This window comes from Vulpes lagopus, chromosome 19 (assembly GCF_018345385.1).
Source record: "Vulpes lagopus strain Blue_001 chromosome 19, ASM1834538v1, whole genome shotgun sequence".
Taxonomy (NCBI): Eukaryota; Metazoa; Chordata; class Mammalia; order Carnivora; family Canidae; genus Vulpes; species Vulpes lagopus.
The window spans coordinates 52,627,618-52,651,135 of record NC_054842.1 but is presented as its reverse complement, the minus strand read 5'-3'; the positions used below and the strand labels follow the sequence as shown (position 1 = coordinate 52,651,135).

At 41.4% G+C, this 23,518-nt stretch overlaps 1 protein-coding gene across 1 annotated transcript in view; it reads right to left on the bottom strand.

The window, feature by feature from the left end:
• RSRC1 (arginine and serine rich coiled-coil 1) overlaps positions 1–23,518 on the bottom strand; it is a 405,767-nt gene that overhangs the window by 8,892 nt on the left and 373,357 nt on the right. The gene's annotated exons all lie outside the window — the stretch shown is intronic.

Below are 23,518 nucleotides of genomic sequence, written 5' to 3'. Positions count from 1 at the left end.
TATGGAAATAACATATACAAAGGAGTAATAGCACAACGAATCCACCGGCACCTATCACCCAGCTTCTGGAGAAGAACGCTGTTACTTCTTACTTAATTTGTTGATCTTCACTTCATTTTCAGGGGTAGACCTGGAGTACTCAAAAGTAACTCCCACATGTCGTGCCGTGTTACCCCTAAATATTTATTTATTTATTTGTTTGTTTTTACCCCTAAATATTTAGTAGGCATTTCAGATAAGGGCTTAAAAACACCAAACAGTAAAAACTACATTTTCACATCCAAAAATATTATCAATAATACTTTAATATCATTTTATACAGTCTATTTTAATTTTCACTGATTGTTAAAAAAATGTCTTTTTACAGTAGTTTCTTTGAAACAGGATCCAAATAAGGTGCACACATTAGACTTGGTTGATAAGTGTCTTGAATCCCTTTTCATCACTGACAGTCTTCAGTCCTTCCCTTTTGTTATTATTTATTTACTGAAGAGAATAGATCGTTTTTATTTGAAAACTTTCTACATTCCAGATCTGGCTGATTTTATTCTCATGACGTCATTCAACACGTTACTGTATTCCTCATATTTTGTATAAACCAGTAGTTAGATCTAGAGGCTGGCTAAGATTCAGGTTCAATTCCTTTGGGTCAAGGATACATCACAGGTGATGCTGTGTAATTCCTATTATACTGTATTGGGATGTGTTTCTCCCAATTTTAAAGAAGTTAAGACTGATCAGTGGGTCCAAGGTGACGTCAGCCTGACCCCATTATAACGATCCTCATCAACCTTCCACTTAGTATTTTTAGCAGACATTAATGTTTGTTGATTAGATCCATTATTTCATGAGATGTTGCAAAATGAGGATTTTTCTAATTCTATTATTCTTCCTGCTTTTGTTAGCTCTGATTCCTCCGTAGCGAAGAACTTCCCTTACTGACTGTGAAGTATGGTCTGTACAGGGAAAGCAGAATAAATGTTTAATTTTTCCCTTTACTTGTCAATTTTGATCCAAAGAGAGCATTATCAGTTCCTGAATATTTATATACTTAATATATTTTACTCCAAGTAATGAGTACCTTTATTATTCTACCTTTGGGTAGTGGGGACCTCCTGAAGATGGTCTTGCATCCTTTTGATATGATCCCTTATAGTTAAGGGGTGGGTGACAGGATGGTCCAGGCTCGTCTTGTACAGTTCCTGCCCGAGACCTGAAATTAGCCATTTCTTCAAAGGGCGTGGATTCCTTTTAGTAGGAATGGTATTTAAAGACGGTAACTTGGGCACCAGGGGTGTTCACTGCTCCTGGATTGTCACTGTTTCTCTGCCTTCTCAATGGATGGGGTAGGTAATGCACATTTTAAGAAGAAAAACATTAATATGAATTCATGCTGATACTACCAAATTAAGGACTAGAGGGCTTTTAAAGTCTTTGGTTTTATATTTGTGTATCTTTTTTCTCACTTTAAAATCTTAAGTCTTGGGACCCCTGGTTGGCTCAGGGGTTGAGCATCTGCCTTCGGCCCAGGGCGTGACCCCGGGGTCCCGGGATCGAGTCCTGCATCGGGGTCCCCACAGGGAGCCTGCTTCTCCCTCTGGCTGGGTCTCTGCCTCTCTCTGTGTGTCTCTTGTGAATAAATAAAATTAAAAAAAAAAAAAACTTAAGTCTTAATGATACGATCAAAAGTACTCAGTTGTTTCTCTTGAGAGTTGAATATATATTAGTTTCAAAATCATAAGATAAACATCACTATTAACAAGATGAATCAACATAGTTTAAAATTTCTTTATGATCTTGTTGATCTCAGGAATTATTCCACTGACGAACTACCAAAACACTATGCTCTGAAGTCACCCGAGACCATTCTCCGTGTGACTGTGCTACCAGCTTGACATACAGCTGGGGTCAATTTGCTTCAGTTCATTTTTGATTTAGGTCTTGCTTTTTGTTTTATTGTCCTTGTGATTAATATGAATAGTTTTTGGTATACAACATAGTGATTTAACAACTGCAATGTTTTGCGACGCTCACCACAGGTGTAGTTACTATCACCATAAAACGCTATGACGATACCACGGAGTGTATATGCCCAACACTGTACCTTTTGTTCCCATGACTTATCATTCCGTTACTGGAAGCCGCTACCTCTTACTCCCCTTCACTTGTCTCCCATGCCCTTGTCCCTCTGGCAACTGTCAGTTTATTCTCCTTATTAGTAGATCTGATTCTGCTTTTTTGTTATTCACTTGCTTTGTTCTTTTAGATTCTACATATAAGTGAAATCATATGGCATTTTCCTTTTTCTGTCAGACTTATTTCATTTAGCATAGTAGTCAGTAGGTCCATCCATGTTGCTGCAAATGTTTTCTGTAGCTGTGTAATTTCCTGTGTGTGCGCGCGCACGTACACACCAAATCTTTACCCATTCATCTATCAACGGACACTTGGGTTGCTTCCGTATCTTGGCTGTTGTAAATAATGCTGCAATAGACCCAGGGGTGCATATATCTTTTTGAATTTGTATTTTTGTTTTCTTTGGGTAAACAGAATTACTGGATCATGTGGTATTTCAATTTTTTAATTTTTTAAGGAACCTCCACACTGTGTTTTCACAGTGGCTGCACTAACTTACATTCCCACCAACAGTGCACGAGGGTTCCTTTTTCTCCATGTCCTTGACAACACTTGTTATTTGTCTTTAATATTTGTTTTTTAGTTGCATAAAACGCTTGATTCAAAAGGTAAAACATTATTCAGAGAAGTCTAGGTTTCCTTCCCTATCCCATTCTCTCAGTTCTTCCCCCAGCACATAGGTAACTTTTTATTAGGTTTTGGTTTTTATCCTTCCTTTGTTTCTTTCTGAAAATATAAGTATACATAGTCTCTTCTCTCTTACACAAAATCAACATCCTACACATTATGTCTTCAATATCACTCCACCCCAGCATAGAGACTTCCCTATTCTACTTTACAGTTGTATAGTTATCTATTTTATGGCTTTATGATAGGGTTTTTTTTTGAAGATTTTATTTATTTATTAACATGAGAGAGAGAGAGAGAGAGAGAGAGAGAGAGAGAGAGAGAGAGAGAGGCAGAGACACAGGCTGAGGGAGAAGCAGGCTCCACGCAGGGAGCCTGATGCGGGACTTGATCTGGGTCTCCAGGATCATGCCCTGGGCTGAAGGCGGGTGCTAAACCGCTGAGCCACCGGGGCTGTCCCTATGATAGTTTTTTTTTTTTTTTCCACCACTGCCCTATTGGTAGTCATTTGAGCTGTTTCCAGTCTTTCACTTTTATAATTAGTGCTTTAAAAAATGTGTTGTTTCATTTTTTTTTTTCACATGCTAGGCAGGAAAAGTGCAACATTATGGTTCACACACTCACTGTTTAAACTTTTGCTCTAAGCTGATACATAGGTGAATTAGGAGCTACTGTATGTTCAACAAAGGCTCTAAAATTTTTATGGATTTTAGACTTCATGAATAAAAACTAGATTTGCATTCTAAGAAACAAACATAAAAAGAGGCTTGAGACTAAGGTAGTTGTTTGCATCAAAGTAATTTTGACAGCCCAGCAGATCTAAGCTTAAAAGACTAAGTGTTATAATAAAGAGTATGGAGAAGGAATTTGGTTTAAACATTTCAGTAAAAATTAGCAATTTATAAAAAATCTTTGTTTCAACTTTTGGCCAATCACTAATGATACAGTTTGATGCAAGCTCCAGTTTACTTAAGGGAAAGACAGTGCTTCTGGAGGTGTGTCCCCGACAGCTGTAACCAGTCCTTTCTTGTGTGAAAAATAATGTGTGGAATGTTTGGAAGTAATAGCTGCCAGAACCAACACTCTCATTTTGGGAAGAATATATTTTACAACATAAAAGCAAGTACTGTCAGAGTGTCCTGGACGAGCAAATAGTTCCACATGCTTTAAAATAAAAGCTCCTGTGAATTTTAATTATGCCATGTACTAAATGAGCATATAAAGTGAGAATATCCTTTACCTAGCTAATTTATTAACACGAACATATTTGTACCAGTGGATGGTATTTTTATTAGGCCTGCATGATAGTGGGAAGATGGCAGAGAAAAGTCATAATGGATACCATTCCATGAGACCCAACTTTGTCAGTGTGAAAATCCATCTGTTTGTATAGGTGTTAATTAGTCTATTATTTCACCATCATTAATTCCCAAACAAAAGACAGTATTTCTGATTTCGGGAGGATGTTCTCATATGAATCAACTATTTGAAGCCTTGGGTTTTCTTCTCTAACACATTCTTTCATTTGGATTTACAAAGCACATCACTGGTATTAAACGTCAGAGGTGAGCTCACAAATAGTACTCGATGTCTACAGCCCATAGTGTTTGCAGCTTCCAATATGGACCACAACCAACGGCCCCTAACACAAATAAAAGTGTTATCACAGAAGCTGGCCCAAGGGCCAGTATGTTCAACAAAACAGCACTGGAGAAATTATAGAGGAAGGAAGGAAAAAGATTAGAGGAGACCAGAACATTATCTTTGTGTTTCTTTAAAGATCACTTCAGGACGAACAAAGTGACAGCGTAGATAAGAGCGAGCCAGTTTGCCTGACTTACAATATGAAAATAAACCAACAGAGCTTTTACCTTTCAACGTGGGAACCATTTTACCCTGATATTTACAGTGTGATATTTAAAGAGTAAGAGACAGAGAGATACTGAAATTAAAATTTGAAAAATCCATGGGAGATTTACATTTTTAGCTTTATAAATAGCTCAGCTGCATGCTGTTTGGAAACAGGCATAAAACATGTTTTAAGTGGCTTCCTACTCAAAACTCCAATATCAATGTCCACAAATACAGGTCTCGAATATAGTCCTGTCACTCTGGGAAGCAGAGAAACACAGATCAATAAGGTCCAGTAAATCGTTTTAGATTTAGATTCCTAAGTTTTACGTACCAATTTGTCACTGAAAAATTCCTTACCAATTTTAAGAACAGGAAAAATGTGAATGAAAACTACATGTTTATGTGCTCGGCATGAACGCCTGGCACACGAAGTATCTTGTGTTTACCGGCCAGGAGGTAAAAATAAAGACAAGGGACAGCGTTACTGGGAGAACCCAAGTTGCAGGATGTTTTCAAGCACTAACGTGGCAAGCGGAGGACAGGCCTGTTAGCCTCCAGCCTGTCTGATGAACGCAGCGTTGGTCAATAAAACGACTTTCATAGGTGGTTTGTAGAATCTCAGCAGAGGGGCACATACTTCATAGTAGAATGAAAAGTACTGGAGTCAGAAAGCAAAGTCACTACGGACTAAAAACAGAATCAGTGCTGACCTATGGAAAGTCATTTTGCTCTTTTTGTGATAAAAACTTAAGATCAAACATTTTACTAGCTGCTGCTGCTGTTGTATGGCACACATTAGGCTCACCAAGCACTTCAAGTTCTATTGGACATTTCACACGACACAACTTTTACGGAACTTTTACAAAATACCAAGTTGTACACACATTTAAGACGAGCCAGTGAGGACGATGAGGTCCGATGCAAACCTTTTATTCCAAGACCTTTTGCTGTGCCGTTCGCGGGTCGCGCAGACCAAGCCCTGAGGCGGCCGCAGTGCTGGGCGGGGGCGGCAGGGGGCGCTCTCAGCCAAGCTGTGACCGCGGCGGCGGCGGGAGCCTCGGGCCGCGGGAAGGCACCTGCTGGGGAAACCTCTTCGCGGCCCCTTTTGAATGTCAGTATTTTAGCAATTCCCCAAAGTTAAGATGCACTTTACGTTACAAAGAGCTTGGGTCGCGGCCTCGGAGTCGGGCTGCCAAGCTCCTCCTGCAGGGAACCACGTCCCAGCAGCTCTGGGGGCCGTGAACGATACAGAGGAATGTCGGGTTCTCGGCTCAAGGCCTAGTCGGACGGGACCATCCAAGACCTTCCTCTTCAGGGCGAAGTGTCGACCCTGACGGCAAAACAGCCTCTGGGGCGAGGAGCGTTCCCAGGAGCCAGGACGAGGCTGAGGGAAGCAAACAAACCGGCGAAGCTGCTTATTCAACAAACGGACCATCAGACCTGCTGGCGAGGAGCCGCAGTCGCTCAAAATCCCGGACTCACGCCAACGGCTCCCGTGAGCGCGGCCCGCGGCCCCTCCAGCCAGCGCCTGTGGTCCCGAGCCACGCGGAGCGCAGAGGTTCAGGCCGCCTCGACGCCTCGGGGCGTTCCTAGGTCCCAGGCCCCACGGCCGACACCGAGACACGCCGCGAGGCACCGCGAGGCCAGGAAGCGGCAGGACGGCGTGGGGGCCGCGGGCGGCGGGAGCGCAGGCCCCGGCTGTGGGCGCCCCGGGGGCGCGTGCGCGTCCTCGTCCTCGGGCAGGGCCCAGGCCGCCCGTCCCCCAGTCAGCGGCTGTCCGCAGCCCACCAGGCCGCAGGAGCAGCTTCACCGTCGCTGCGCGCGGGCGGCGTCTCCGATGGACATTTACAGGGGCCGCGAGTGCGCGTCGGGCGAGGCTGTCACTCCGCTCTGCGGCTTCCACCCGGGGAAGGCGCCGCCGCTGACTCACGTGGCTGTGCGTGGGCGCTGCCTGGCGACCGGCCTCGTCTGCGTCAGGGGGGCCTCGGCCCCGGCCCTCAGGTCCGCCTCAGGGAGGCCTCGCCCCGCGGCCCTCAGGTCCGCCTCAGGGAGGCCTCGGCCCGGCCCTCAGGTCCGCCTCAGGGAGGCCTCGCCCCGGCCCTCAGGTCCGCCTCAGGGAGGCCTCGGCCCGGCCCTCAGGTCCGCCTCAGGGAGGCCTCGCCCCGGCCCTCAGGTCCGCCTCAGGGAGGCCTCGGCCCGGCCCTCAGGTCCGCCTCAGGGAGGCCTCGCCCCGGCCCTCAGGTCCGCCTCAGGGAGGCCTCGCCCCGCGGCCCTCAGGTCCGCCTCAGGGAGGCCTCGGCCCGGCCCTCAGGTCCGCCTCAGGGAGGCCTCGCCCCGGCCCTCAGGTCCGCCTCACGGAGGCCTCGCCCCGCGGCCCTCAGGTCCGCCTCACGGAGGCCTCTCTCGGGCCGGGGCTGGAAGCCCCCCCCCCCGCACAGACCCGGGCGCACAATCTAGGCCCTAAAGGCACTGAAGTAACCATTAAAAGAGCAAAACTCCTTGGGGGGGCGGGGGGCGTCCACGTGCACGACGCCTTTGCCACGCAGGGGTGTGGGGTGGGGCTGCTGGTGCGGCCCCGGAACCCGCCTGCTGCCGTCGGGGCTCGCGCGGGCGCGGCCAGGTCAGGGCGGGGGCTGCCCTCCTCCGTCGGGGCCGCGGACCCTGTGTGGGGGGAAGGGCGGGCGCAGGCTGCAGGCGTCGCGCATTGTCGCGGAGGGCAAGGGGCCGCCGAGCTCTGGGCTCCACGGCCGGGGCGCTGGGGCCGACCCCGACGGCGGCGGTGACACGGCCCCACAGCAGCGCCCGCCGTACCGCGTCCACAGGCCAAGGCTTCGTTCGAGGTGGTCGGAGGGGCCCCGCGGGCCTCCCCGGGCCCCCACCTGGCGGCCCCACCCGGCCCCCGCCCCTCCCCCTCAGCACGGGCCGCAGCCCGGAAACAGGCCCAGCAGCGGTCACCGGCTCCCAAGCCCCGGCCACAGGCGCGGGGACCCAGTCCGAGCTGCGACCGGGTCGCGACCTCCTCCTCAGGCCACTCCTTCCCCACACGTGCCAAACGCCTTATTTTTCGCTCCTTTCCGCCCATTTACTAGAAATAATCAACGTCCTCGGGACGCTCTTATTCCCACTTTAAAGCTCGCTCGTTCAACACAACGTGATTCTATTGGCAGAGACGCTGCCACCAACAGCGTCGTGGGCCCCGGGCGCTCTCGTTACACAGGAGACTTCTAGGTGCCTTTGCGCGTTCGAGCAGTTCTGAAACAATCATCTAGGTCACCTCACAAAACGTTTATGCACGCACCGAGAACTACGCAGCTCTGGAGACCTGCCTGCCTTCGCGCGGAACACACGCTGGGCAGGGAATGACTCTGGGGCTGCTCTTTGCTAGGCAGCAATTGCTGCAAAAAGCTGGAGGGGCTTCTAGAAAGGTGCTGAACCGATGACCGCCCTGTGCTTCACCACACGGGCTACTGCCCTGCGCCGGTCTCACCCACAACTACGGGCGGTCGGATCCACCTGGACAGAGACGTAAGGAGGAGTAACGGGCGCAGCTGAGCCCCGGAGCCCCGGAGCCCCGGAGCCGTCCTGCTTTAACAGGACCGGAGAAGGGAAAGTAACTCAAGGGCCATCAGATCAACAGCGCAGAACGCGGACGCGAAGTTGCTGTTTGCTGTCCATCCTGATTCTAGGATTCTCATCGGCTCTAATTAAAATTCTGTAGACCAGGAGGTGTAGGATTCGGGGGGACTTGCAGCGGCCGCTGCCTGCCAGCGTCTCCGCACACCCCATAACCACAGACAACTTGCCTGTCGGGAGAGCTAATGCAGACATCGCAGGGCGCACCACATTTGTCACTGTGGCTAATATCAGAGATACGCAGCTCTTTTTTCTTAGCACACAAAAGCAAGATATGTAATTCAATGCTCAATTTACCCTTGTCTCGCAGGAGATTTTTCCCCGCTAATTGATAGAAATTAAGCCATTAATCAAGCCACTAGCCATCATTCAAACCAGAGAAGATGAATACAAACTTTCATCATAACCACCTTCCCCATTTTAGTGTTCATTAGCATTAATTTTTAATGCAATTATGCTATTCTTTTACGCTGAGCTCATAAATTACTGCTCTTTTGTTGCTGGCTGGCCTTGTAAAATCCAAACTAATGCTTTGTGCTCTGATCTTAAAGGCAATTACTAGGTTCTTCTATCTTTTATATCTTTGCATCCCCAATAACCTTTATATATAACGAACACCCATGACTGACTATGCCTGTTTGTTTTTTTAATGCTTCTATATAAATCTTTGTGAACATATAAATGTAGTCAGATCTATCTACAATAAACATATATACGCTTACACCCACTTATAAAATATAGATGTTAATATAAAAACAAGATCTCACAAATTCATACAGCAGTTCAGGGTCAAATATAATAATACATGATTAAAATGCAATGCATTGTTATATTAAAGTTATAATTTCATAACGAATTAGAGAAAGGAAATAGGAATATTAATAGCAGCTGACTATTATACGCATATGTAAGGGTCAAACAACTACCAAAACAAGAAAGAATAACTATGGGATACCAAAATCCCTTGGTTCTTTACCTAGGATTAATGCTTTACGTTTAAATCCTTATTTCAAGGAATTGCATTGAAACCTGAACACGAATGAGATGACAATAAAGAGAAATGGAAGCTCAAAAGAACCATTTATCCAAAAGTGTGTTTACTAAGTGCACATAAGAACTGTCATATTTTGCAAGGCAGATCAGTTTATATGAAGATTCTAGTAAAAAGACAGATTTTCCAGAAACAAATACTAAACCCAAAGGCAGCAATCTACTCCTTCCTCCAACCCAGAGAAAGTCTAAAGATGTACTCCCGTATAGTCCCCCAAAGCACTGGTTATGCTCATTCCTAGGTGCAGAGGAGATTAAAACAAAACAAAACAAAACCCAAAAAACTCCCCCAAACCTTGCAATTCTCTTCTTATAACAGCCCAGTCATGGCTTTTTGCCTTTGTTTGCAAGTTGTTATATTTTGGCCACCCACTAGTTAGAGAAAGGGTGCCTATGTGGCATTAAGATTAATAAAATAAAACTTCCTGGGAGAAAAAAAAAACTTAATGGGAAAATATCAGAAGTGCCAGTGTTGGTGGCAGCCCGGTTACCTTTTGGAGGTGGACAGCTGCTGCCTACCCCTAAAACCAGGGGATTGGGAGTAGAAAGTATACTCAGGAAGCTTCTACCAAAAGCGGGGGGTAGTTTTGAGTCCTTAACATAAAACACCGTCTGTCTCCTCTCATGGCCAGTTCTTTATTAGATTTCACCTTTAATAGAAAGTTCTACACGGAGTAGCAGCAGTGGGGCTTCATTCTGCAAGGACCTGGATTCTTTCCACCAAGGGACCTGTTGTGCCAGGATAAGCAGACAGCCTAGACTCAAGTCTTTTGTGATCCGTTCCTTTATGCTGTCGGAGGCAAACAGGGAACTAACACGTTTGTATTTGGACGTTCAAGTTGTCAGCACAAGGTTGTGAGTTCTAAGACCTCTTCTTATAAGCATTTTGTGTCACGTTTCATAAGCTTACAGAAAATAATCTATGGCTCCACATGCCTTAATTTCCTTAACATACTAAGAAAAAAATGCTGGGGTTCAGAAACGAACTGGAATGAATTCAGCCAGCATGCATTTAGTGCCTACACCTGCCAGGTGCTGGAGGCTGCTGGTTGAAATGACGTATTTTTTGCCCTCTCAGAGTCTATGAGCAAAATGGAACTAACTTTTATTTAGAATTTTTACTTGCAAATAATTATGAGCTGACTATGGGTAGGTATAGGGATTTGTTTTGTTTACAAACAAACAAACAAACAAACAGTGCCTTTGCATCTGTTATTTCATTTGATTCTGAGACAGATAAAATTTTTGGTAATAAATAATACCCCCATTTCTCAAATACAGCATTTGATACTCTTAAAGAGATACCAAAAGACAGAGCTGGAATATGAAACCAAGTCTTTGTACTTCATATTCTATCTGGTTCTTGTTGAACCAGGCGCCTCCTTAGCTTTTGAATCTGATAAGCTTACAATGATGAAGAGTTATGATTGTTTATGCTTGTTTTAAATGCTTATTAGATTTACATACAATTTTGGTCTTTTATTTTATTTTTTTAATTTTATTTATTAGACACACACACACACACACACACACACACACACACAGAGTGAGAGGGAGAGTGAGAGATGCAGAGACAAAAGCAGGCTCCATGCAGGGTCTCCAGGATCAGGACCTGGGCTGAAGGCGGCGCTAAACCGCTGAGCCACCTGGGCTGCCCCAATTTTGATCTTTTATTTATTTATTTACTTATTTTTAATTTTGGTCTTTTGAAAAAGATTTTATTTACTTATTTATTTTTTTTTAAATTTTTTTCTTTTATTATGATAGTCACACAGAGAGAGAGAGGCAGAGACACAGGCAGAGGGAGAAGCAGGCTCCATGCACCGGGAGCCCGACGTGGGACTCGATCCCGGGTCTCCAGGATCCCGCCCTGGGCCAAAGGCAGGCGCCCAACCACTGCGCCACCCAGGAATCCCTATTTACTTATTTTAGAGACAAAGTATGTGGGGGGAGCAGAGGGAGAGGGACAAGCGGACTCCGCCCTGATCTCAGAGCCCGGGCACGGGGCTCCATCCCATGACCCGAGATCATGACCTGAGCTGAAGTGAAGAGTCAGGAGTTTAACCAACTGAGCCACCTGGGGCGCCCCTCAACTTTGATCTTTTAAACAGAGATGCGGTAGGGAGGATGGCAGTGGGCGGTAGGAGATAATAATTTCTTTTCCTTTTTTTTTTTTTTAATAATTTCTTTTCCTTAAAAGCAGAGTATGCCGCTATATTAATGAACTGCAGCATTTAAAATCATTGCCTTTAAAGAAACCCAGTGTGGGTTAGTCTGCATTCTCTAGAATCTCATACAAATGTCACACTCTTTCGTGCCCGATGTCTTCCACTCGGCGTGTTGTTGTAGCTCCGTGTCGTTGGGTACATCTGTTGTTCGTTCCTTTATTACCTGCAGAATTCTGGTACATGAAAAATTGCAATTTGTTTACCTACTCACCTGTTGATAGACATTTGGGTTGTTTCCAGTCTCTGGCTTTTGAGAATAAAGTTACTACTCTAAATTTATGTAAAGTCTTTGTGTACTTTCACTTCTTTTAGGTAAATACATATTGGAATGGCTGGATTATATGGTTAAGTTTGTATTTCTCTGATGACTAATGATATTGGGCATTTTGTAATGCACTACTGACCAGTCACTTCTTTTTAAAATTGTGTTTCAAATCTTTTGTTCATTATTTAATTAGGTTGTCTATCTTATTATTGAGTTATAAGAATTCATTATTTATACCGAATATACATTCTTTGTCAACATAGTATTTTCTTCAGTTCTGTGACTTGCCTTTTTGTTCTTTACGGTATCTATCAAAGAGCAAACTTTTTATGTTTTATATATTTTTAAACATTTTATTTACTTTAGAGAGAGAGAACAAGCAGGGGGAGGGTCAGAAGGAGAACGGGAGAGAGAATCCCACGCAGACCTCATGCTGAGCACAGGGCCCAACGTGGGGCTCAATCCCAGGACCCCGAGGTCATGACCTGAGCTGACATCGAGAGCTGGGCACTGAAACATCTGAGTTACCCAGGTGCCCCAAAGAGCTAAACTTTTTAATAAAAAAAGTCCAATTTATTATTTTAAAAATTTTGTGCTTTTTGTGTCTACCAAAAAAGTATTTGCCTACCTCAAGGCTGCAAAGATTTTCTCCTATATTTTCTTCTAGATCTATAACACATTTCAAGCTAATTCTTATGTATGGTGTGAGATAAGTGTCATTGTTTTTTTCCCCATAAGGCTATCCAGTTTTTCAGCACCATTTATTAAAAAGACTTTCCTTTCTCCACCAAATTGCCTTGGTAGTTCTGTTGAAAATTAATTGGCCATATATGTGAAAGTTAATTTCCGGTCTCTCTAGTCTGTTCCATTTATCTATATGTCTATCTTTATAGTAATCCACAGTCTTAATTACTGTAATTTTATAGTAAATCCTGAAATTAAGGAGTGTAAATCATAGGACTTCGTTTTTTTTTTTTTAAATAAAAAACTTGCTTTAATTATTCCATGTTATTTGCATTTTATATAAAATTGATTCTTAGTAGAAACTTTGCTCCTAACACTTGAAGTTGAATTTTAGCATCAGGATGCAAAATGTTATATATAATGAAATTCAGTTTCAGGAATAAGTTGAAATACAAATGATTATTAATAAAATTAGACATTCCCCAAATACTAATTTGTTAGGTACAAAACCTAAAATAAAAAAAGAAAACAGGGCAGCCCCGGTGGCTTAGTGGTTTAGCGCCTCCTTCAGCCCAGGGTGGGATCCTGGAGACCCAGGATAGAGTCCCACATCAGGCTCCCTGCATGGAGCCTGCTTCTCCCTCTGTCTGTCTGTCTCTCTGTGTGTCTCTAATAAATAAATAAATAATCTTAAAAAAAAAAAAAGAAAACAACTGCCAATTACTTAAATCAACTCTAAAAACAGATTTTGGTTGGGGATGCCTTGATGGCTCTATGGTTGAGTGCCTGTGGCTCAGGGCATGACCCTGGCTGGCGTCCTGGGATCGAGTCCCCAGCAGGGAGCCTGCTTCTCCCTCTGCCTGTGTCTCTGCCTCTCTCTGTGTCTCATGAATAAATAAAATCTCCAAAAAAAAAAAAAAAAAGATTTTGGAATCAACTTATAAAAATGTTATCACCAAGAGAAACTGCCATGTTAACTTTTTATTTCTTCTGATTTTAGAGTAAAAAATGGAGCCTCTTTATTACTTTATAAAAGAGTTGCCACATAAGAAGATAATGATTTAAATGACTAAATGTTGATGGCAAGTTTTTTGTTTTGTTTTTTAGTTAAAGAATGTAGCCTGGAAAATGTATTCAGGTGGAACAGATGAAAGAAAAATCAGAAGGAAGAATAAAGGATGGCAGGGTAACAGAAGAGGCAAATTTTTCTGGGACTTGTAAGGAACCAAGGATGAGTGCGTATGTTTAAGAGTCAGGGAAAAGAACTGGGGCACATAGACCCAAATCGAGTGGATGAATTGTCTCTAGTTTGCAAACTGTCATTTAGGAAGCAACATGCCTACACATCCTAAACTGAATTCTGATGTCTGTAATTATAATTTTCTGTTTGTTCCATCATTGTGCCAATACTTTATCCTCATTACAGTCTTTCCTTTCAAATACATGCAAATAAGATTCCTGGCTTTTAAGTAAGAAAACCCCTTAAAGGCCGCATTATCTATATTAATTAAGTATAGGTAATAATAAATCTATATTACTAAAGTAAACTCTGTATGTTTCTGTATGTTCCAATGCATTTGATCAAGCTGCATACAAAGATATATATATATTATTCTTATTTGGTTTAATTTACTGCTGTTAACTTCCGGTAGGCTTTAAGATCTCCTTGAAAATGTTATGATAATTATATGATAGAGTTATGAATTATATGCATAGCTGTATTTTTTTGTTTAAAATATTCTGGTGAGATAGCCTAATGATTTGATTTTTTAAAAAAGATTTTATTTATTCATGAGACACACAGAGAGAGAAAGAGGGAGACACAGGCAGAGGGAGAAGCAGGCTCCATGCAGGGAGCCCGACGTGGGACTCGATCCTGCATCTCCAGGATCAGGCCCTGGGCTGAAGCCTGGCGCCAAACTGCTGAGCCACCCAGGGATCCCCTGATTTGATTTTTTAAACTGTATTTTAAGAAAAAGGGGGTAGCAAACATTTAAATTGAAAATCTCACATCAATAATGATCATAACCTTTATAAAAATGGAGGAAAGTTTCTATATTTTAACCTGTTTCAAATACATAATGATTTCAATAAAGCAAACCATACCATAATTCCCACATTTGCCACATTAAATTGAGACCTATATAGAGCCATTCAGATCGATGAGGAGCAGAGTATAAATGAAATAATCAACAAATGGGAAATGGGATATGTATTTTAGCTCATTCCTCCATGACTGTGACAGATACCAGCTATAGGAACAAGGCAATATTAGTACTAACCATTCATTTGCTTGTGACAGTATTTTTTCATGACAGATGCAATGTTTTAGGTTATAAAGTTACAAAATAATAGGCAAGTCCATCTCTGTTTATGGGTGAAGTTAGTGACTGTGAAAGTTAGCACAAGTTCTAGCTTCACACTATATTATCTTGGAAAGTATTCCCATTAAATTTCTATCTTCTCTTCCAAATAAAGATATGCTACCTACTAAAGTACAAACATGATCTCTGGATGGAACAAACACTTTAGCAGAGATGAGTTTATTGTTCCACAGAAGAGAATAGTGCCCTGCAGGATTGATACATTCAGAGAAAGGAAAAATCCAGGAGATGAACTGAAGGGAAGATCAGGATGGCTTGGGAGCTAAACCTTGAGAATAAGGCAAGGCAAGGGGTTCTGAAGATGCGTGCAAAGGGGGCAGGACAAGAAAGGAAAGGGAGAGTGTGATAGAACATTTACAACAGTTCTGAGCTTTACATGCAGAGCTTCCAGTACTGCCTAGTATGGGAGGACAGTAGCTCTAGACAAATTTCTAACTATAGAAACACAATCTGTTCTTTATACATTTTAATTCACATGGATCCACATCAACTACTAATACATGATGAGTGTTCTAAAGTTCTTTGATCTTTGGGAAAGGGGAGATGCAGCCGTAGTGGCAATCATTCCATAGTATCTCAAAATCAGAGCAGAAAAAATCTATAATGGGTCCATAGAAGTGGAGAAATTTATAAACCTAAGAGGTTTATAACCTTAAGACGGTATATTTGCTAGTCTGTAGCATCTGTAACTGGAATAACCAGGGCATATAACTTGTGTTGGATATAAGTAATTATAAGATTAAAATTTGAACTTATGAAACATTAAGATTGGGTGAAAAATAAACTTTACATATCTACACATACAGATACATGCATAAACACTTCCAGGCCTACTTAAACTCATTTAATAATCACAAAACTGATATTCTATAACAATATTAATACTAAAAATAAACCTTTGAAAACGAAACCACTACAAATTCACAATTAATTTAAAACATTTCAAGGAGAGTTTTTACAGGCTGACTCAGGGCTTGATCCTGGCAGCCAGATGGACATAGAAGGTCAATAATCCAGAAGCAATGAGACAGTGATTAGTCAGACAGTAAAACAAGTCCCTGGAAGCAATTACTGTCCCACACGTCAGAAAGCCAATTGACCAAAATAGTCAGAAAATGGATTTCGAAGTTTCAGTATCTCCCTGCTAACCCCTTTCTAAAAGTCTCTTTTAGTAAACACATTATAAAAGCCAGTTATAATTACTCAACTGCTAAAAGTCTTTGTTCAAAGTGATGACTGAAGAAGGGTGCCTCTAAAGAAGCCACGTTTACTTATTTGTACTCATTCCTACATTCTTTATGTCTACCCAGTCAGACATCTGCAAAGCTGTAAACTCTAAGAAAATCTCATCTAGTCCAAAAGGTTATCATCAATCATACTTAAAATTTTGCTACAAAACAGCAATGGGCCAAATCTGCATGAATTAAGCAATCAAATGCTATGTTGGAAAGTCTAACAAGAATAGTGTTTGGATCACACCAAGCATTCACAAGGAATCTAGCAGGTCTTTGCTGAATGGTCAGCTGAACACAGGCTACTGTTGCTGAAGAATGTGGTTTTCCTATATCCTTTAAAGAATTTGTAAAGATTCTTTCTCTCTCTCTCTCCTTTTTTTTTTTTTTAATGCTGGGAAATGGCAGATACTTATTTATTGCTCTCAAGAATTTCTAGATAGCCCTTAAAAGCTACTTTTTTATTGTCCTTGATACTACTAATGATGACCTTTATAGGAGAAGGATTATATTTGCATTGCTACTCCTACCTATCATTCAATACAAGTAACCACTTCTTCAGTCTTGATATATTTTTCATTTGGCTTCCATGACACCATATGCTCCTCATTTTCTTTCTCCTCATTGGGCACAATTCTTCATTTTCCTATACTGGCTCCTTTATTTTTTTACTATTTTATTTATTTATTCATGAGAGAGAGAGAGAGGGGTAGAGAAAGAGAGAGAGAGAGGCAGAGACACAGGCAGAGGGAGGAGCAGGCTCCATGCAGGGAGCCTGATGTGGGACTCGATCCCAGGACTCCAGGATCACGCCCTGGGCCAAAGGCAGGCACTAAACCGCTGAGCCACCCAGGGATCCCCTATACTGGCTCCTTTAAATGTTAGGATTCACCCCCGCCTCCCCCCCCCCCCCCCCCCCCCCCCGGTTTATTTTTTTTTTTTTTTTTTTTTTTTTTTTTTGTTTTTTTTTTTTTTTTTTTTTTTCCCCCCCCGGTTTAGATTGGACCCCTTCCTCTTTTCTATCTTTATTTTCTTTCTAGGTGATCATAGCTATAAATATCATTTATATGCTAATGACTCTCAAATCTTTAGGTCTAGTCTTGACATCTTTACCAAATTCCAGACCTTGATTTTTCTCTTTTACCCCCTAAATTTAAAATATCACTTTTTATTGGCTTCCTATCACATTTAGAATAAGTTTCAAACTCCATAACAAAATCCTATAAAATCCTATATAATCTGGCTATTAAATTCTTCAACCTAATTTCTAACCCTTGCCCGAGCCACACTGGCCTTCCTTCCTAGCATTCTAAACTTGTTTCAGTCTTAGGATATTTACAGAAGCTGTTCCCTCCACCGAAATGCTCTTTACATAGCAAGTCCCTTCTTGTTCAGATTTAATTTAAATGCCAGCTCTTGAGGGAGGCCTTTCCAGAGCACTCAGTCGCTAGTCATTCTCTAGCAAATCAAGAGAGAGTAGAGAAATGAGTTAATTGCGAGGCTATTACGGGAATTTAGGTAAAAGCTGATGACTATCCCAATCAGGTGGGAACTGAGAGTTGTTTTAAATGTAATGAACTTTGACATGCTTGTATTTTTTTTTTTTTAAGTCTCCAAGTCTGGACTTCAGAGGAGGAAGTCTGGGCTGAAGACACACATTTGGAATTAACAAGCACATACAAGCATTTACTCCAATGGAAAATGACAAATTCACCTAAGGACAAAAGTTATATAGAGAAAAGAACAGAATTCTAGTGAATGCCAATACTGGCAGATTGGGTGGAAAGAAGAGATAGGGCTAGCCAGGACTGGCAGGAAAATCCAGTAAATATTATGCCATACAAAGTGAAAAGGACATATTTCAAGAAGACTAGTACGGCGAGCCGTGAACGCTGCTGCAAGGCTGAGTACGACTGAGAAAAATTCCACTAGACTTGGCAAATTAGAGAGTATTGGTATTTTGAAAAAAGGAGTCTTAATGCAGTGATGTGGTAAGTCACACTGGAGAAAGAGGATTTTTAAATAAAAACTATTTCGTAGATAATGGAGGATAAGGTTCTCTAAATGATACTTATGATACACAACAATAAATAATACTGGACAGATATTTTAAAAAATCAGATTAAATGTATTGTTGAGATCACACGAGGTAAGGAATCCACGAAGACCAAAAATGAAGTCAACAATCCTAGTAGTCCTCTAACTCATGAGGAAATTGAATCATCTGCAGAAGAAAAATTTTTAATAAATACTAGGTTCAAAAAGGCTTACAGCAAAATTCTACCAAACCCTCAAGGACAAGATAATTTGATGTCACCCAAATTAACTTCCTAACTTATTTTCTTAGGCTAGCACATATTTGCTTTCAAAACTAGTCAAGTACAGTACAAAAAAGGAAAATTATAGAAATCACGAATGCAGATGCAAAAAGGGTAAGATAGTGAAAACTATATATATTTACACACATATATTGTACACAAACATACATATGTATGCTTAATTCATATATAAACAAATGAAATCCAGGAGCGTAAAAAAAGATAATATAATTGTTGAATTAATTCTAGGACCGCAGATGTGGTTCAGCATTAGAAGATATGTTAGTGTAATTCATAAAATTGTCTGATTAAAGGAGAAAAACTAAACTAAAAAACAAAAGTCTTCAACAAAATTCGACATTTATTTGATATAAGAAACAAACATGGGAAGGAAGGAAACGTCCAACTTGAAAAGCGAATGTATTTCCCTCTCCTCTCCAAACTGAAAAAGGTAAGATTAATATCCTTAATGGTACAACGTTAAAAAACCAGTTTCCTCAAGTCCACAAACAGGATAATCACGCTAGCTATCATCATTTCTATTAGGTACTGGTGGTCCTAGTCAGTTCAGTAAGATTAAAAAAAAAAAAAAAAAAAGGAAATGAATGATATAACAATTAGAAAGGAAGAAATATAAAGGTGACTATTAATAAATAAAATTATTATAGAGAAAACCCAGAAGTATCTACAGGTAATTTATTAGTTAAGTATAATATTTAAGAGTTGACTGCACTTGTGTACATCAGCCACAAACAGAAAATATAATTTTAAGAAAGATACCATTTTAATAGCATAAAAATATAAAGTACCTAAGAATAAATCCAACAAGCGATATGCTAGTCCATTAGGGAGAAAATTGTGAAAGTTTACTAACAGACACTAAAGAAGTCCTGAGTAAGCATGCCGAGCTCTACCATATTCAAAGATAAGTCCTAATATCATAAAGATATCATTTCTTACCAAATCTCTGGATTCAACATAATTTCAATAAAAATCTCAGCATATCAATTGTTCAGTCTATTCATTTATCAACTTAGTGAATCTCAAAAAATTCATTCTCAAACATACATGGAAAAGCAAAGATTAAAAATAAGCAAAATATTCATAGAGAAAAATGAGCTGGGTGACTTGTTTTACCCGGTATCATGACTTATTACAAGGCTAGTAATTAACACATACACTATTAGTATAGGGATAATTAAGTTGGCCAAGCAGGACATACAGCAGGACAGAGAGGCCGGAAATATCCTACACATACTGAGAAGCTTGGTTGATGAAGGAGCCGGTATTGCAGTTCGGTGGGGAAACAGAGTATTCAATAAATAGTGTTGGAATAAACAGTCATCCATATGAAAAAAAATTGGGACTGCCGATAGTGTACCATATGCAAAAATCAATTCCTGGACTAAAGATTTAACTGTGAAAAACAAAATTTTTAGAAGACAGTGTAGGAGAATATGTTTATGACCTTGAATTAGGGAAGAGTTTCTAGAATTGGACATAACACAGCACAAAACATATGAGGACTGATAAATTTAAATATACAGAAACGAGGACCTGATGAGAGAAGATATCTGTAACTAATAGTTGACAAAAAAACTGAAAATGCTGAAACTAATAGAAAAATGTATTAAGAATCTGAATAGGCATGCCACAGATGAAGAAACGCCAATGACCAACATGTACTTTAGAAGAAACTCCGCTCCTTCAGTAATCTTGGAAATGCTCATTCAGACTGAGATCAGATACCGTTTTACCATTACCGCCACACTGTGGCAAGAAGACCACAGGTTGGCAAAAATAAAGAAGTCTGTAAATACCAGCATAACAAGGATGTAAGGCAACCGGAAATGCCACCCAATACTTTGGGAGTAAAGACTGGCACCAACCACTCTGCCACCAGCTGGGCACTATCTAGTAGAACTCGATAGTCGTGTCTGTCTCGTATCCCAGCAGTTCTGCTCCTAGACACACATGCCCTAGAAAAGCTCTTGCACAGGTGTAACAGGAGAGAGGAACCAGAATGCTTCTATGAGCAATGTTTGTGATTGCAAAAAATCAGAAACAATCCATATGTCTATCAACAGGAGAATGAATAAATATAGGTATCTTCGGAAAACAGAATAGTTTCCGACAGTTAAAATGAATAAACTACAAGCATTACTATGGATGCATATGAGAACGTGAACAGAAAAAGAAAGTCATAAAAAATCACATGCTGTTTTTTTATTTATAAAAAGTTAAAAAGCACCTAAAATTAAATATTATTGGGAATACACACAAATGTAGTGAAACACAGTAACAGGCACGAAATTCAGGATAGATAAGACTGGAGAATCGCAAGGGGATTCACTGTTCCGTATCTTAACCTGGGAGACGTGTGCAGGTCTGAATTACTGCTATTTTCATACCTTTCATCTATACTATAAATAGGCTTTTGAATGTATTTCATACTTAAGAAAAATAGTTTAAAAGTGAATGAGATCAACAAATGGTGCTGGGACAAGAGAATGAAGTTGAACTCTTTCCTCATACCACGCACAAAAATGAACTCAATATGGATTCCAGAGCTACATGTACAAACTAAAATTGTAAAAGTCTTGGAAGAGGATCCCTGGGTGGCTCAGCGGTTTGGCGCCTGCCTTTGGCTGGGGGCGCGATCCTGGAGACCCGGGATTGAATCCCACGTCGGACTCCCTGCATGGAGCCTGCTTCTCCCTCTGCCTGTGTCTCTGCCTCTCTGTCTCTCTCTGTGTGACTATCATGAATAAATAAATAAAATCTTTAAAAAAAAAAAAAAGTCTTGGAAGAAAATATAGTAAGCCTTTGAGACCTTGGGGTAGGCCAAGTCTTCTTAGGTGTGACACCAAAAGCACAAGTGACATGAGATAAAGCAGACAAACTGTGCTTCATCAAAATGAAAAACTTCTGTACTTCCAAGAATGTTGTCAGGAAAGTGAAAAGACAATTAACATTAGGAGAAAATATGTGCAAATCATATGCCTGTTAAGGGCTGAACATCCAGAAAATACAAAAAAAGAACTCTTACACTAAATAAGACAACACAATTAAAAAGTAGGTAAAGGATCTGAATAGATACTGTTTTCAAAGAAGATATAAAAATGCTCTTAAGTCCATAAAAAAAGACGTTCACTATCATTAGCCAACATGGAAATGAAAATGAAAATCTGCAACAGTGCTTCATACCCACTAGGGCTGCTGTAATAAAAGACAGTAACACATACTGGTGAGGATGTGGAGAAACTGGAACCCTTGTACACGGCTGGTGGGAGTATAAAACGGTGTGGCCACTTAAAAAAAATTAAAAAAAAAATTCCAGTGTAGTTAACAAAGATTTATATTAGTTTCAGGCATACAGTACAGTGACTCAACAGTCCCGCGTCTTCTCACTGAGCGCTCATCGAGGTAAGTGTACCTCTGTCACCCATCCTGCCCTCGCCTCGCCTCTGGTAACCATCTGTTTGTGCTCCACAGTTGCGAGGGATTTTTGTTGTTGTTTCCTCTCTTTTTATCCCCCCTTGGTTTGTTTTGTTTCTTAAATTCCACATAGGAGTGAAATCACATGGTATTTGTCTTTCTCTGACTGGCTTATTTGCTTTAGCATCATACTCTGGATCCATCTAAAACAAGGCAGCCACTTTGGAAGAGTTCGGCAGTTCATGTTGGGGTAAACACAGACTTAGCACATAACCCAGCAATTCTACTCTAAGTATATACCCAGGAAAATTGAAAATACACCCATCCGCACATAAACTTAGAGGTACATGTGCACAGCAGCCTTATGCATAATAAGCAAAGAGACACAGGTCAAATGCCTATCAAATGATAAATGCAATGTAACAGATGCATTCACTGGAGCGTCACTCAGCCAGAAGAGGGACAGAGGACATGTCTACATGGTGCTACAACATGGATGAACCCTGACAATGTCACGCTAAGTGAAGGAAGCCAGTCACAAAACAGCATATATGGACTTCATTTATATGAAATGTCCTGAAAAAGCAAATTACACAGGCAGAGAGTAGACCAGCCCTTGACTCGGGGATGGGAACAGGATGAGTAGTGACCACAAATGGGTACGGGGTTTCCTTCTGAGGTGCTGAATATGGTTTTACATTGACTGCATAATGGTTGCACAACCCTTTCGACATAATACGGCTGTTGGATCGTATCCTTTCAATAAATTAATTGCATGGTATCTGAATTAGATTTTAGTAAAGCTGGTATATCTTCTAAAAAGTGAATGAGAGGTCAAGCAGTGGAAACCATGAGTACAGAAGGAATCTGGCTATGAAGGGAAACAGAGAAATAGGTTTAAGGGAGGTTACTCCAGATGGGGGATCTTAGACCTTGCTTGTTTCCTGCTGATAGAGAGGCCTCAGAACAGCGTCCGAGGACATGGTAATACCCTTCATATTAGAGGAAGAAAAGGGTCAGAGCAAGTTCCGGTTGGCTTAGCGATGTGCAGGTGGCAAGATGAGGAAGTTCCTGTCTAACGGATCCTGTTTTGTAGGAGGTATGAGGTAGGTCGTCAGCTGAGCGTGTGCAGACAGAAGAGGGTGTGGTAGGTTTGGAAGGAAAGATGTGCCAGATTTGACTCAGGGCAGTGGGACGACTGGAGAAACACGGGGACGGATGTGAAGTCTGACAGGTCTGAGGTCTGTGATGATGGTAAATGGCTAGTAAAGGGCATAGCTAGGATCTGAAGTCACACCTGTCTGACCTGTACACCGTGTTTTATCTCCTGTAATACACCCTGAGGCAGAGTGTCAGTGCTCCACTAAAGAATTGATTCTGGATCTTATATCATGGAATAATCAGAATCATTTTTACATGAGTACTTATTAAAAAATCTGAAAACTGTTTGGCAGAATCAAAGAGATTATCCAAAGTGAACATTTAATATAGACAGTTCTTCTGTTTTTAGTATAGTGCATTGGTTCCAGATTGTCATTTTCCAACTTTAAATTTGCAAAAATACAGTCTTAACGTATTATGAGGATTAGTGAGTGTGGTGCGCAGCAGTGAAGCGGTGATGCCTGTGGTGAGAACGGGGTGGCCAAGATGAACTGAGGTGGGTGCTAAC